The sequence below is a fragment of the Lissotriton helveticus genome, chromosome 10, assembly GCF_964261635.1.
Source record: "Lissotriton helveticus chromosome 10, aLisHel1.1, whole genome shotgun sequence".
Taxonomy (NCBI): Eukaryota; Metazoa; Chordata; class Amphibia; order Caudata; family Salamandridae; genus Lissotriton; species Lissotriton helveticus.
In genome coordinates this window covers 1,206,323,111-1,206,336,814 of record NC_136071.1, presented here as the reverse complement: position 1 = coordinate 1,206,336,814, position 13,704 = coordinate 1,206,323,111, and the positions used below count along the sequence as shown (strand labels likewise).

The window sequence follows — 13,704 nt, the reverse complement described above, 5'->3', positions numbered from 1 at the left end:
TTATTTAATGCTTTATAATATTGATGCTGTCAACACTATTGACGTTGAACTTGGTACGCCATCTTGAAGCCATTGCATGCACATGTCACGTGAGTGGTGACTCCCCGCCTTGGCGCGGCTGCGAATGATTAGTGTATCCTGACTTTGATCATGTGACCGCGCGTCACTAATGCTTACCGGCTTTTTGCTTAAAACATTGTGCAGCGCGTCCCCTCGCTTGTTGAAGCCGTGAGAGCGTTTCTAGCCTGTTCGACTCTCTAGTAAGTAGACACAATGTCCGTGACATAATATTTGGAGAATGTATCTACTATAACCATAGGTATCCGCTATACGGTGTAGGAGTGGCTTGCATATACTCGATCATGTTTCCATTTACCTTGTTTATGTTCACTATGGTTTTTTCATCGCGCAATGAGCAGCTTATAAACAATTGACGTATATTGATGTTACAGAGCGATTTAATTGAATTTTGAAACGCAGTATGTTTTGAACGTGTTGTGCACATATAATGCTTGATTTAACCTGACTGGTAACTAACGTGGTCCTGTATGTTTTCTTTACAGACCCCTGAGGAAGGGTCGTTCTGTTTTCATGACCCGAAATGCATTGGGTGTTTTGAGAGGATTGAATATAAATTGTTTACTGAGATGACATCAGTACAATTATAAACTTGAACAAATAAATAAATGAAGATTTTGAAATCACACAAGGATGCTTTAGAATCATGTGGATTTGAACTTGATAAAAATGTGTAGGAACACACTGTTCCATGTAATAATTTGCGCGCATCTTGTGAGTACTTGCTGCTCACTACAGTTTCTCATGATTTAAAAAGGTAAAATGTGATTTTGGATCATTGTAGACCTTTGCAACAGGCCCGTCTAAAACGGTTTCAACTCAAGAATGTGTGAGGAGGGCGTGGCTTGGACGCTGAACAAGATGGAGGCATAGGTCCCGCTGCGTGGCAGTGACCGCGCTGCAAGAACGACTGATGCGGGACAGCTGAAATAAAATGGGTGGCAGTGTGTCGCTACCATCCTAGGTTCGAGTGTGAGCAGTTTCTCCGCTTCTGTTCTGCTGCTAAACGCTTAATTTTGGCAGACTTTTCAAGATGGCGCATCTTACTCATAGCTAGCGCCCGCCATCTTGAATATCAGCGTGATGTACATAAAGGTACCTCAGTCTCTGCTGCTTGGGAATGCGAGTTTTTCAGCCACTTTCACTTTCTGACATCTTTTCTCTGACTCTACACCAGGTCCGACTCTAGTGTTCTTGCTCAGGTGGGCCATGAACAAGGATGGATGGGCCACGAAGATGAATGAGCAGTGGTACAAAGCATTGCAGAAATCTAGGGCCTCATTTATGAAAAGTGACGCATCGCTGCGTGAAAACTGCCTTGCGTCACTTTTCATTGCGCCCTCTTTGCGACACCAATGATGCGTCATATTTACAGTATGACGCATCATGTCGCAAGGAGTTACAGAAACGTCAGTATTTCGGACGTATCAGTAGGTGCAAAAATGACGCATTGCTGGAGTGTGTCACGAAAATGACGCAACTCCAGCAATGGGTAATTACATATGGGCAAGTCCCATGTGAAACGTGTCTGCTTCAGGCATAAGATATTGACGCATTAGTATCCAAGAAACGGCGCAGTGAAACTTCATAGATTGCACTGTGTCACTTCTACAACCTTTCTTGCGTTAATACGCCCCCCCTTGCATACATTATACCTGGCGCAGGTATAATGTGGCGCAGGGGTTTACAAAGTGACGCATCTACCTAGATGGTTCACTTTGTAACTATGGCGCAACAAGGCGCATTTCTTACCATGCTGGCGTGTCACAAAAAGTGACGCACCGGCAGCGCAAAACTGACGCAAGGGCTCATAAGTAAGCCCCCTAATATTTTAGGTACTGACCATGCCAACTTTTGACATTTTAACACCATAAACACCATCCAACGAGGCACCCACTTTGCCTTCCCTGCTGCGATTCTGGCTTTGTGTAAAGGGAGGGGTGCAGCATGCAGATTGGCTGCCGCCTGCTCCTGGTCAAAAGCAGCAGCAGAAACCTTCCTGCTGCCACACATCTCTTTGCAGCTTTTCATGTTTAAAAAAACAAACAAAATTGCCCATTTTGCACTTTGGAAAGCACAGAAGTTTTAAAATGCAGCGCAGTAAGCCTAATGAAAACTTTGCAGACCCCTGCCTAATACAATAATGCAGCCTTCCCCATTATTCATCCCTTTCTATGCACATGTTCATTAAAAAAAAAATAGTTAAAAAGTATGGGGTAGATTTAAAAGCCCCTTGTGCCTCTTTTACGCTGCCGTTGCGGCACTTTTGTGACGCAGCGGCGGTGTAAAGCCAGCGCCATGCTGCGGGGTATTTACAACGTGACCCATCTGGGAGATGCGTCACTTTGTAAAGCCCTGTGCCACATGTAGGTGTTGCGGCGGGGGGGGGGGTGTTCCTGCGCAGGAACGCCTCCTAAAAGTAGCTGAGTGAAATCTACAAGATTTCACTCAGTCACTTTTAACGCCTTAATGGCAGCCGCGATTTTGCGGAAGTGCGGCACTTCCGCAAAACTGGCGGGGCCGTGTCGGCCATTGGCCACTGGGGAGGTAGTGCTGCCATCGGCCAATGGCCGACGGCAGCACGGAACGAGTTAAGGCTATGCTGCGTCAAAACCCTGCGTCTGCTTGAGGCAGGCGTAAGGATTGATGCAGCATTTTCAGGATAGGACATCCCCGAGCCTTGCTGGAGCTGCGTCGCGCTTGTGACGCAGCTCCAGCAATGCGCCGCCTTTACGGCAGCAGATGCGTCATGCATCTATCCATTTTTGCCCCATGATGCGCTGCATTGTAATGTAATGTAATGTATGTATACTTGTAAAGCGCACTGTTACCTCGTTACGTGGTGTCCTGGCGCTGTATACCGCTGGGGAACCCGTCCTGGCTTTCCCTGTGAGAGGGCACCCCAAGGTGAAGCCAGGCATCCCCGCCGTTACTGGGGCCGTTGTGGAGATTAAGCAAGCTATTGCCCAGAGTTGCAGAGTGGGACCCATGGTTAGCTTAGGCACCTAAGCGAGAATTATCGAGTCCGCGGACATTGACCCAAGACCCTGCCGCGTCGGGAATTGAACCCTGGTCCCGGGCCGACCTCTGCTTCAGGGTCTGCCGCTTCTAACCAGTGAGCCACACTTCTCCACTATTGTAAATGCGGCGCATCCTTGGTGGCGCAGCCGTGATGCGCAATAACTGGCGCATCCCTGCTGATGGGCAGGGATGCGCATGTTATTGTAAATCTGCCCCTGAGTTGTGGTTTTGACAAATGTGCAGAACCAAGGAAACTTGATATTGTTATGGTAACCATTGCACGCAATACCGGCCATACTCACGTTGCCCGTCAAGCTCAAAACTCATTCTCAACTGGGCACGGCTCTTCTCTCCTCTGTTTTGAGACATCCAAGTTTTTGTATGAGATGTTGTCTGTTTGGTCATGCTAGCCTCTGGCCTGAAAGGAGCCTATGTCCAGGGGTGAATCAGGACCAAATGTTAGCCGGGCCCCCAAAAGCAAGCGGCACCCCTTTGCAGAGCTCAATATTTCATGAAACATTGCTTGGATAGTATCAGGGAACTAATCTGGGGAGACATTTGTGATAAATTAAACATTTCGTATGTTCTAGCAGTGTTAGCATTATCCAATGCTGGAAGCACCTTTACTTTTTTGCAGCTCGCTCACACGTCTTCCAACGACTCTGTCCCTGCATCAAGCTACAAGAGTAATTGTACCACTAGTATACTAGTAATAAAATTAATCTTTTAGTTTGTGAATACCAAATGTACCAAAAATATCAAAGTAATAAAGTTACTACATCAACTCTTTGAGTTTACATTTGTTGTAGTAACTTTACAACTAGTAAAATTAGTAGTAGTAAACTTACTCTTGTAGCTTGTGAATTCCAAAGCAGTAGTAAATCTACTACATCATGTGTAACTTACACAAAAGTGTAAGGTTCCCTTTGTGAGTCAGCCCCATATTTGAATCTTTTTAATAATGGATCCTATTAAAGATTTATTGCAACTTTACTCAAGACCTATGATAGTGTCTACACGAATTTCTTGATATTGTCGCATTTTCAAATAGTTTTCCTGTTAATATTTGTAGATGTATTGATATAACTTACTCAATAGATCATATTTAAAATAAAAAAAGAGTGTGTGAGTTCTTCCTGGACAAGGAAGGTTACCTGTGGGTTTGGTCCCTTCTGGGGACCTCAAGATTCCTCAGCAGAGATGGTTCCAAGATTTAACCAAGCAGGTTCTCAGTGGGGTTGGGCTTGTTGGGAAGAAGGAAGAAGAGAGAAGGGTGAAGGAAACTGAGGCAAAGGGTTGGATGTCCCTTGCACGGTACCACTGTGCTGCTTTGCTTGTAGTTTCACTAGTTGTGATAGATCAAGTATCGTCAGATTTTATTCGGTCTTTACGCCCATCAAAGTATATAGGCATACAGTACAATATACAGTCATTCGAATTAAAAAACAAAACTTGACATATTACACTATAAAGCCTAAGATGTTGACAGTGTTGGACAACATCTTAATTAATAATGTCCCTAATTACATCAAACAAAGAATGTGCTGTTGAAAGAATCTCCCACAATAAAATCCAAAAAGCTATACCCACAAAGATCCTGTGGGGTAAACAATATAATAATAAAGGTAAAAATTAGTTTAAAAAAATATAAGAAGTATTAAACATCAATATCAATAGGAAGAATCCATCCAATAAAATCTCAATCTAAAACAACATTTCATATTTAATAACTCATAGCTATAGCCAGGCGACCTTTCCTTAATAGCCTCAGCAAAAAAATAGGGCCTTTTACAATGAATAAAGTGCTAGAGTCATGCGCAAGAGTACATTAAAACATGCAGAGAAGCACACATATCTATATGGACCTCAGTCAATCTCTAAGCCTAGCCCTAATATAAAACAATGCCTGGGAACAATGAACAAAATCAAAATAGATTGTGCCTTATTCCTGCGTTCAATAAAAAAAAAATAGAAACATCAAGATAGATTAATAGTTAAAGGGGCTAAACTTACATGACTTGATAAGGGTCTACTTAAGACATTCTGTAATACCAGCCTCCTGATGAACCACATTTACCCCAGAAATATGGCGACTACGCATACCGCCACCGGCCTCATATCTGTTCGGAGGATGCGCAATGCCTCCTGATGGCAGCGGGTTCCCAGTTGTCTACAGAGAAGGGCTAGCCATTTGTGTCTTACAGTATTGTAAGACAAACATACAAAAAGAATGTGTTTTATCGTCTCATCAATCTCAGGGCAACATGGGCAGTGACGTGATGTAACCAGAGGGCTACATTCAGATCAAGTATCTACTCTACCCAGGAAACCTATGTCGTGGGCCTCCTCAGCAGCGCCCAAACATCCTGAGTGCTGCCCGCCGTACCGCGCTAGTCGCGGCTTTTATAGGGAAGACAGCAGATCACGGGTTCAACCTATTTGTCTGCACGGTTGGTGGTGAGGCTGCTTAGAGGCAGTCATCTTAATTGGAATCCCCCACTTCCCTCAAAGTGGGATATATGTGTTCTTCTGGTTCCATTTATGTGTGTATTTACCATCTGACTCTACAGTCAGGGCCCGATTCACAAAGATAAACTTACACTTTTGTGGAAGTTTATGATTGTTTTGAATTCAGAACCATATTTTACTAGTACTATCTTCATGAGTGCGGAGTCTCCACACACTAAAAGATAAGACTTTCCTATCTTTTTCTGTGACTAGCAAAGAATGGTAAACTTACACAAAAGTGTACGTTTACCCTTGTGGATGAGTCCTCAGAGTTTTACCTACGCCTATAATCCTCTTGTCAGTATTGTGCCTAGTCCAGAGACCCCACAGTCAGCATTATGTGTAACCTCTGGTCCTACAATTACAACCTGGCTCAAACACTGGCCCTACAGATGCCATTGTGTTTACCCTTAATTTCCTCCATGCAGCAGTATGCACAACCTCTCGCCCCACAGTCGTATTGTACTTAATCTTTTTTTTTTATTTCTGTAATTTTTTATTGTAAAAAAAAAGATATATATTTACATGGAGCATAACATATACATGGGTGGAAGAGAGAAAGAGAGAGAAAAAGAGGAGGAAAGAGAGGAGAGAGAAAGAACGCCCACCGGGGGGGGTGGGGGGGTGGGGGGTAGGGTGTTTGTCCAATTGTTCATTTCCAGCTTCCAGTCCTATGACGTTAGTCCAGTTCTCATCGTGCGAGCGCTGTTTGTCCCTCTGTTCCCCCCTCCTGGGGGGTTGCGTCGAATGTCCTTCTCTGTCCCGCCCCCCGGCCGCAAGCGGAAGATATAGTTAGAGGAGATAGGCGTGTGTCTATATGGAGGTCTGCTGCCCGGCTACTGTTAGCGGGAGGGTGGCCTTGCTGCCTATGGCGGTTTATGTGATGAGAGGTACTTATCTAGAGACTCCCACATGCTTGACTGTCTGTGTGTTTTGGGTGAGTGTTTTGCTGTGATGTTGTCCGCCCCCCTTAGGAAGGTGACCCAGTTGAGCCATGTCCTAGGTGTGGCTTTCCCTGTGTCCTTCCAATTATACAGGACCGTTTTAACTGCTGCTGTCAGCAGCAGATCTGTAAGGTCGCTGTCCTCTTTCGTTGCTATTGAGGGGGATGTGAATCCTAGTGCCAGGCTGTGGAAGTCTAGTTGTAGGGTGGCTCCCGTGATCTCGTTTATCAGTGTTTCTATTGTGTCCCAGAAGGTTCTGACTTTGGAGCACTGGAAGAGTAGGTGTTCCAAGTCCCCCTTATCTTTGTTGCAGTTCCAGCACCTGTCACTGTCACGGATTCCCATGGCTGACAAGCGGGCAGGGGTCCAGTATGCCTTGTGCATAAGCCAAAATTTTGTCACTCCCACTCAGCAAGTAAGGGGGGTAGGGGTGGAGGGGTGGGGGGTACACGGGGTGCATGGGGGAGGGGTGGGAGCACACACATGGGGTCATTTTTCTCCCTTGAGCGCCAAGCTGACGAGCTTCTGGAGACGCCCCGCGAGCCAGAGAGGCATCGAGGCCTGTGACGGTTACTTGGCGGCCTTCTCATCCACCCCATACTTGTTCTCTACTGATGAGGGAAACTATCCCGAAACCCGAGCCATGTCTTGGGTCTAGAGATTTTGGGAACAACGAGTACCTACTCGCACCAACTTTGGTGAACCACTTATGAACTTGACTTTTATTCTTCGAACTACACGCACTTCAAATACCAGAGTGCTTAGGGGCGACCCGGAGGAGGGGCTAGCGGAGTGCGATCCATTGCAGAATTCTACTTATCGCTCCCTTGAGCGCCAAGCTGACGAGCTTCTGGAGACGCCCCGTGAGCCAGAGAGGCATCGAGGCCTGTGACGGTTACTTGGCGGCCTTCTCATCCACCCCATACTTGTTCTCTACTGATGAGGGAAACTATCCCGAAACCCGAGCCATGTCTTGGGTCTAGAGATTTTGGGAACAACGAGTACCTACTCGCACCAACTTTGGTGAACCACTTATGAACTTGACTTTTATTCTTCGAACTACACGCACTTCAAATACCAGAGTGCTTAGGGGCGACCCGGAGGAGGGGCTAGCGGAGTGCGATCCATTGCAGAATTCTCATTTTTCTTTTCTTTCCTAATCTTTTCTATTTCTACCACTCTACTTTTATCTCTTCTATACCTTCAACGAGGAGCAACGAGCACAGACACAAACGAAACAACACAAAAGCTAGTCCAGGGCCACACAGATCGCTAAACACAAGACATCATAGATGACACACAATGCGCAAGCTAACCTCTCTACTGACCTCAAGATAGTATCCTTAAACGTCAAAGGCCTCAATAGCCCAGTGAAGAGAAGGAAAGTGCTAGAGCACCTGAGGAAACTCAAAGGCGACATCTACGTACTGCAAGAAACTAGACTAGAATTGGTGGACATTCCACTCCTCAAGACTAGCTGGATAGGCGACCTATGGGGGTCAGCTGCACAGAACAAAAAGAATGGGGTGGTCACCTTCACAAGTAAGAAATCAAAACTAACACTAGTGAACTCGCAGGCAGACACAGAAGGGAGAATCTTAGTAACAAGTCTAGGCAGAGCAGGAGAAACTATACATGTGGCCAACATATACGGCCCCAACACCGATGACAGAGGCTTCTGGGACAAGGTGGAAACACAGCTACACACCCTCCCGCTAGGAGAACTCTTGGTGGTTGCTGGAGATATGAACCAGGTCCTAGACCCAGCCATCGACAAGCACCCACACAGACAAGGCCATAAGTCAAACAAGGGGAAGATCCTGAAAAACCTATGCGCCAAACTCAACCTCAGGGACCCATGGCGTCTCCAAAACCCAGATGCTAGAGAGTACACTTTCTACTCAAACCCCCATAACTCCTACAGCAGGATAGACCACATCCTCATATCCGACACGCACACCCACCTCATAGACCACACCGAAATTGGTCCTAGGAGCATCTCAGATCACTCACACATAAGCACCACCCTTTCTGGGAAACATAACGAGAAGCCGACCCGCAGATGGCGCTTTGACGACAGTCTGCTAGGTGAGACCTCGACCAGGGCAGAGATCGAAACAGCGATCAAAGAATACCTGAGGATTAATGACACCCCCGAGATAGAAAGAGACCTGCTATGGGATGCCTGAAAAGCAACCATCAGAGGGACAGTAATTGTACTTAATCTTTGACCGTAGAGTCAGAGTGTATGTAACCTCTGGCTCAACATTCATCGTTGTATGTGATGAGACCTAACATCAGGTCATACAGTATTGTCAGGGATGGAAGCACCTCTTACCTGCTGTTTCTTTGACTTCCTTGTAGCTTGGTCCTTCATATACGCATCATGGCCAGCTGTTAAGCTAATGTTGCTGATGTGCTCCATTAACCTGAAGAGAAAGGACAACATTGTGATGGATAAAAATGGCATGCACCCATCATGCTGGCTGTGAAGACACCTCCTCACAGGAACTCTACTTTGTATTGACAAGAGAGAGTCAAACGAAGAGAGGGGGGATCTAGAGGTGCACACAATAAAGACCCCTAAGGAAGAAAACATCTAAATTCCCTAAAACATACAGAAGTGGACAAGTCAACCACAGAGAGAAGATCACACTAAACAGGCATAAAAGAGTGAGAGCCCAGAATAAGAAGGAGTCTTGGAGAGAATATAGAACAGGATCACAAAAGACTGACGCTAAGATGTAGGACGCAAGACAGATACGAAGAATGAAAGAATACAATCCACAGTGTTGGACTCCGTCACACATATCACCACACAGTGCGCTGAAGCAACCTCCTCAACGACGAGTATCCCACATTAGTGACATTATAGAGAGGTACACCTGGCTACACATGTTATGTTATGTTAGCATGTTTTGTATAGTGCACAGCTGCCTCAGCAAAGAGGCGCCCCAGTGCTGAGCAGAACATGGAGGCTGGAGAACAGAAAAAGCACTAGAGAGAAGGGAAAAGATGAGTTTTAATGGCCCTTCGAAAGGTCATGTAGTTGTTAGTGGCATGAATGGACAGTGGCAAAGCGCTCCAGAGCTTGGCGGCCATTAAACGGAAGGAACTCCACCCGATCGAGCCTTCCGCATTCGAGGCACGGTCACCAGATGTTGTCCCATCGAGCTAAGTTGGTGCAGACGGGATAAAGTAACAGCAGGCAATATGGTAGTACATGAGCATCACCGTCAACAACATCTGTCCACAAAATAGTACTCATATCTAGAGTCATTACATAGAAATCACAGGACAGGTGGTGATAAACTCAAGATGTATGCAATAAAGAGATGGACACCTAGTCAAGGTGACGTCCAGCCACATCCAGGTACATAAAATACAATCCGTTTAACAGATCACTCATAGGGCAGTAGCATTGCTAACCAAGAAGAGTATTCGCCATGCTCCGCCAGGTTTTCTCCACTGATCCCTTATCCCCAGGATAGTGACACAACTAACATTGTATGCAACCTGTGTGGAGCTGTTTATACATTCAGGTGTATACTGCTCCATCTAACAAGCTACCTATCACAAGAGCAGCTGGCTGAGCAGAGGGGAGTATACATTCACATATGCACATTACCACATAATATTCTGAGTGACCTCAACAACCCTAGTTAAGGAAAGCAGTGTGTTCATCCAGGTGTACCTATTGCTGCCTAACATGCAGTGCCACCTTGCCAAGCACAGCTGAGCAGTGCAATGTTTACATACATGTGTACACATCTCTATCTGGCACTCAATCTCCCCTCACCAGCCCTGGCTGAGCAGAGAAGAGTCTACATTCAGCTGCAGGCGTAACCACATTACATGCTGTGTGTCTGTGAACTCACCAACCCTAGCAGAGCAGTAACTACATTCAGGTGTACACATCTCTCCCTAAGGCTCTACCTGGCCTTGCCAGCCCTGGCTTGGTAGAAAAGTGTCCACATTCAAATTCATACATTGCACATACCATTCTGAGTGACATGACTAACCTTAGACAAGTAGTGTCTCTATTCATGGGTAGGCTGGAGCACATAACATACTGTGTGAACTCACCACCCCTGAGCTGAGTAGTGTCTGCATGCAAATACACACATTACGACGTAGCATTCTGTGTGAACTCACTAACTCTTGCTGAGCTGATCAGTGCACACTTTAAGGTACAATGAGTTGTTAGAACAAGTCATAATTATTGTTATGTTTAGTTTAAAGAGGGTCTGTCAATCAGACATTAGAATGTTTCCAAGAGAGGGGCTCTGCGGTCAGGCGTGGCTGTGAGATCTGAAAAGACCAGCACAGGTGACCCTCTTCATGATACAATGAAGCACACAGCTAGCTTCATGTGAGAACAAAAGGAAGTTTATTATCTAATTCATCACCAAAACTGAACATTTCCCCTCTACTCTAGAAACATAGGAATGCTTTACAATCCTGCAAAGCCTTTCAAGTTACAATGACAAATTCACATATTGTCCATTTTCAAGGAGCTGAGACTTTAGATCAGAGTCTAAGGCCCAGGCATCCCAACAAATAGACCCACGACCAATCATTTCAGAAACCTACAAATACACCCACACCCATTCATTTCAGAAACCTACAATACACCCACACCCATTCATTTCAGAAACCTACAATACATCCACACCCATTCATTTCAGAAACCTACAATACACCCACGCCCATTCATTTCAGAAACCTACAAATACACCCACACCCATTCATTTCAGAAACCTACAATACACCCACGCCCATTCATTTCAGAAACCTACAAATACACCCACACCCATTCATTTCAGAAACCTACAATACACCCACACCCATTCATTTCAGAAACCTACAATACACCCACGCCCATTCATTTCAGAAACCTACAAATACACCCACACCCATTCATTTCAGAAACCTACAATACACCCACGCCCATTCATTTCAGAAACCTACAAATACACCCACACCCATCCATTTCAGAAACCTACAATACACCCACACCCATTCATTTCAGAAACCTACAATACACCCACGCCCATTCATTTCAGAAACCTACAAATACACCCACACCCATTCATTTCAGAAACCTACAAATACACCCACACCCATTCATTTCAGAAACCTACAAATACACCCACACCCATTCATTTCAGAAACCTACAATACACCCACGCCCATTCATTTCAGAAACCTACAAAGACACCCACACCCATTCATTTCAGAAACCTACAAATACACCCACATCCATTCATTTCAGAAACCTACAATACACCCACACCCATTCATTTCAGAAACCTACAATACATCCACACCCATTCATTTCAGAAACCTACAAATACCCCCACACCCATTCATTTCAGACACCTACAAATACACCCACACCCATTCATTTCAGAAACCTACAATGCACCCACGCCCAGTCATTTCAGAAACCTACAATGCACCCACGCCCAGTCATTTCAGAAACCTACAATACACCCACGCCCAATCATTTCAGAAACCTACAATACACCCACACCCAATCATTTCAAAAACCTACAATACACCCACGCACAATCATTTCAGAAACCTACAAATACCCCCACACCCAATTACTTGAGAAACCTACAATGCACCCACGCCCAGTCATTTCAAAAACCTACAATACACCCACACCCAATCATTTCAGAAACCTACAATACACCCACGCCCATTCATTTCAGAAACCTACAAATACACCCACACCCATTCATTTCAGAAACCTACAAATACACCCACACCCATTCATTTCAGAAACCTACAAATACACCCACACCCATTCATTTCAGAAACCTACAATACACCCACGCCCATTCATTTCAGAAACCTACAATACATCCACACCCATTCATTTCAGAAACCTACAAATACCCCCACACCCATTCATTTCAGACACCTACAAATACACCCACACCCATTCATTTCAGAAACCTACAATACACCCACACCCATTCATTTCAGAAACCTACAATACACCCACACCCATTCATTTCAGAAACCTACAATACATCCACACACATTCATTTCAGAAACCTACAAATACCCCCACACCCATTCATTTCAGACACCTACAAATACACCCACACCCATTCATTTCAGAAACCTACAATGCACCCACGCCCAGTCATTTCAGAAACCTACAATGCACCCACGCCCAGTCATTTCAGAAACCTACAATACACCCACGCCCAATCATTTCAGAAACCTACAATACACCCACACCCAATCATTTCAAAAACCTACAATACACCCACGCACAATCATTTCAGAAACCTACAAATACCCCCACACCCAATTACTTGAGAAACCTACAATGCACCCACGCCCAGTCATTTCAAAAACCTACAATACACCCACACCCAATCATTTCAGAAACCTACAATACACCCACGCCCAGTCATTTCAGAAACCTACAATACACCCACGCCCAATCATTTCAGAAACCTACAATGCACCCACGCCCAGTCATTTCAAAAACCTACAATACACCCACACCCAATCATTTCAGAAACCTACAATACACCCACGCCCAATCATTTCAGAAACCTACAATGCACCCACGCCCAGTCATTTCAAAAACCTACAATGCACCCACACCCAATCATTTCAGAAACCTACAATACACCCACGCACATTCATTTTAGAAACCTACAATACACCCACGCCCAATTACTTGAGAAACCTACAATACACCCACGCCCAATCATTTCAGAAACTGCCATGTGCTTGCTGTAACAGTGGCCACTATGTAGCCAGCAAATGTGTTAGGGACCGATGTATAACATTTGGTAATCCTGATAACAGCACAAATATATTATATGATGGTCTGTGATTTGTAATGCTAGTTTTGTGTCTATCTCATAGTCTGCATGAGCAGGAGGTAGTGAGCAGAAGCACAAAGTGTGAAAGTAGAACAGATCCATACACTGGAAACTGCCCTGAAAAGCCCATGTAAAGGCACAGAACCACACACACTCCCAAACACACACACTCCCAAAACACACACATTTAGGAAACAAACTGGGTGGGGTTCAGCCCCTTACTGCACAGTAGCTGTGACACTCACGTTGTCCTGTTGCCACCTGTCTTAAATATGGAATATCCCTTCTCATTGGAC

General features: G+C 45.1%; 1 long non-coding RNA gene across 1 annotated transcript in view; it reads right to left on the bottom strand.

The window, feature by feature from the left end:
- LOC144785697 (uncharacterized) overlaps positions 1-4,347 on the bottom strand; it is a 56,444-nt gene extending 52,097 nt beyond the window's left edge. Inside the window, exon 1 of the long non-coding RNA XR_013602026.1 lies at positions 4,254-4,347. This is a non-coding gene — a long non-coding RNA (uncharacterized LOC144785697). The remainder of the gene's footprint in view (positions 1-4,253) is intronic.
- Between the last annotated feature and the right edge of the window lie 9,357 nt (positions 4,348-13,704).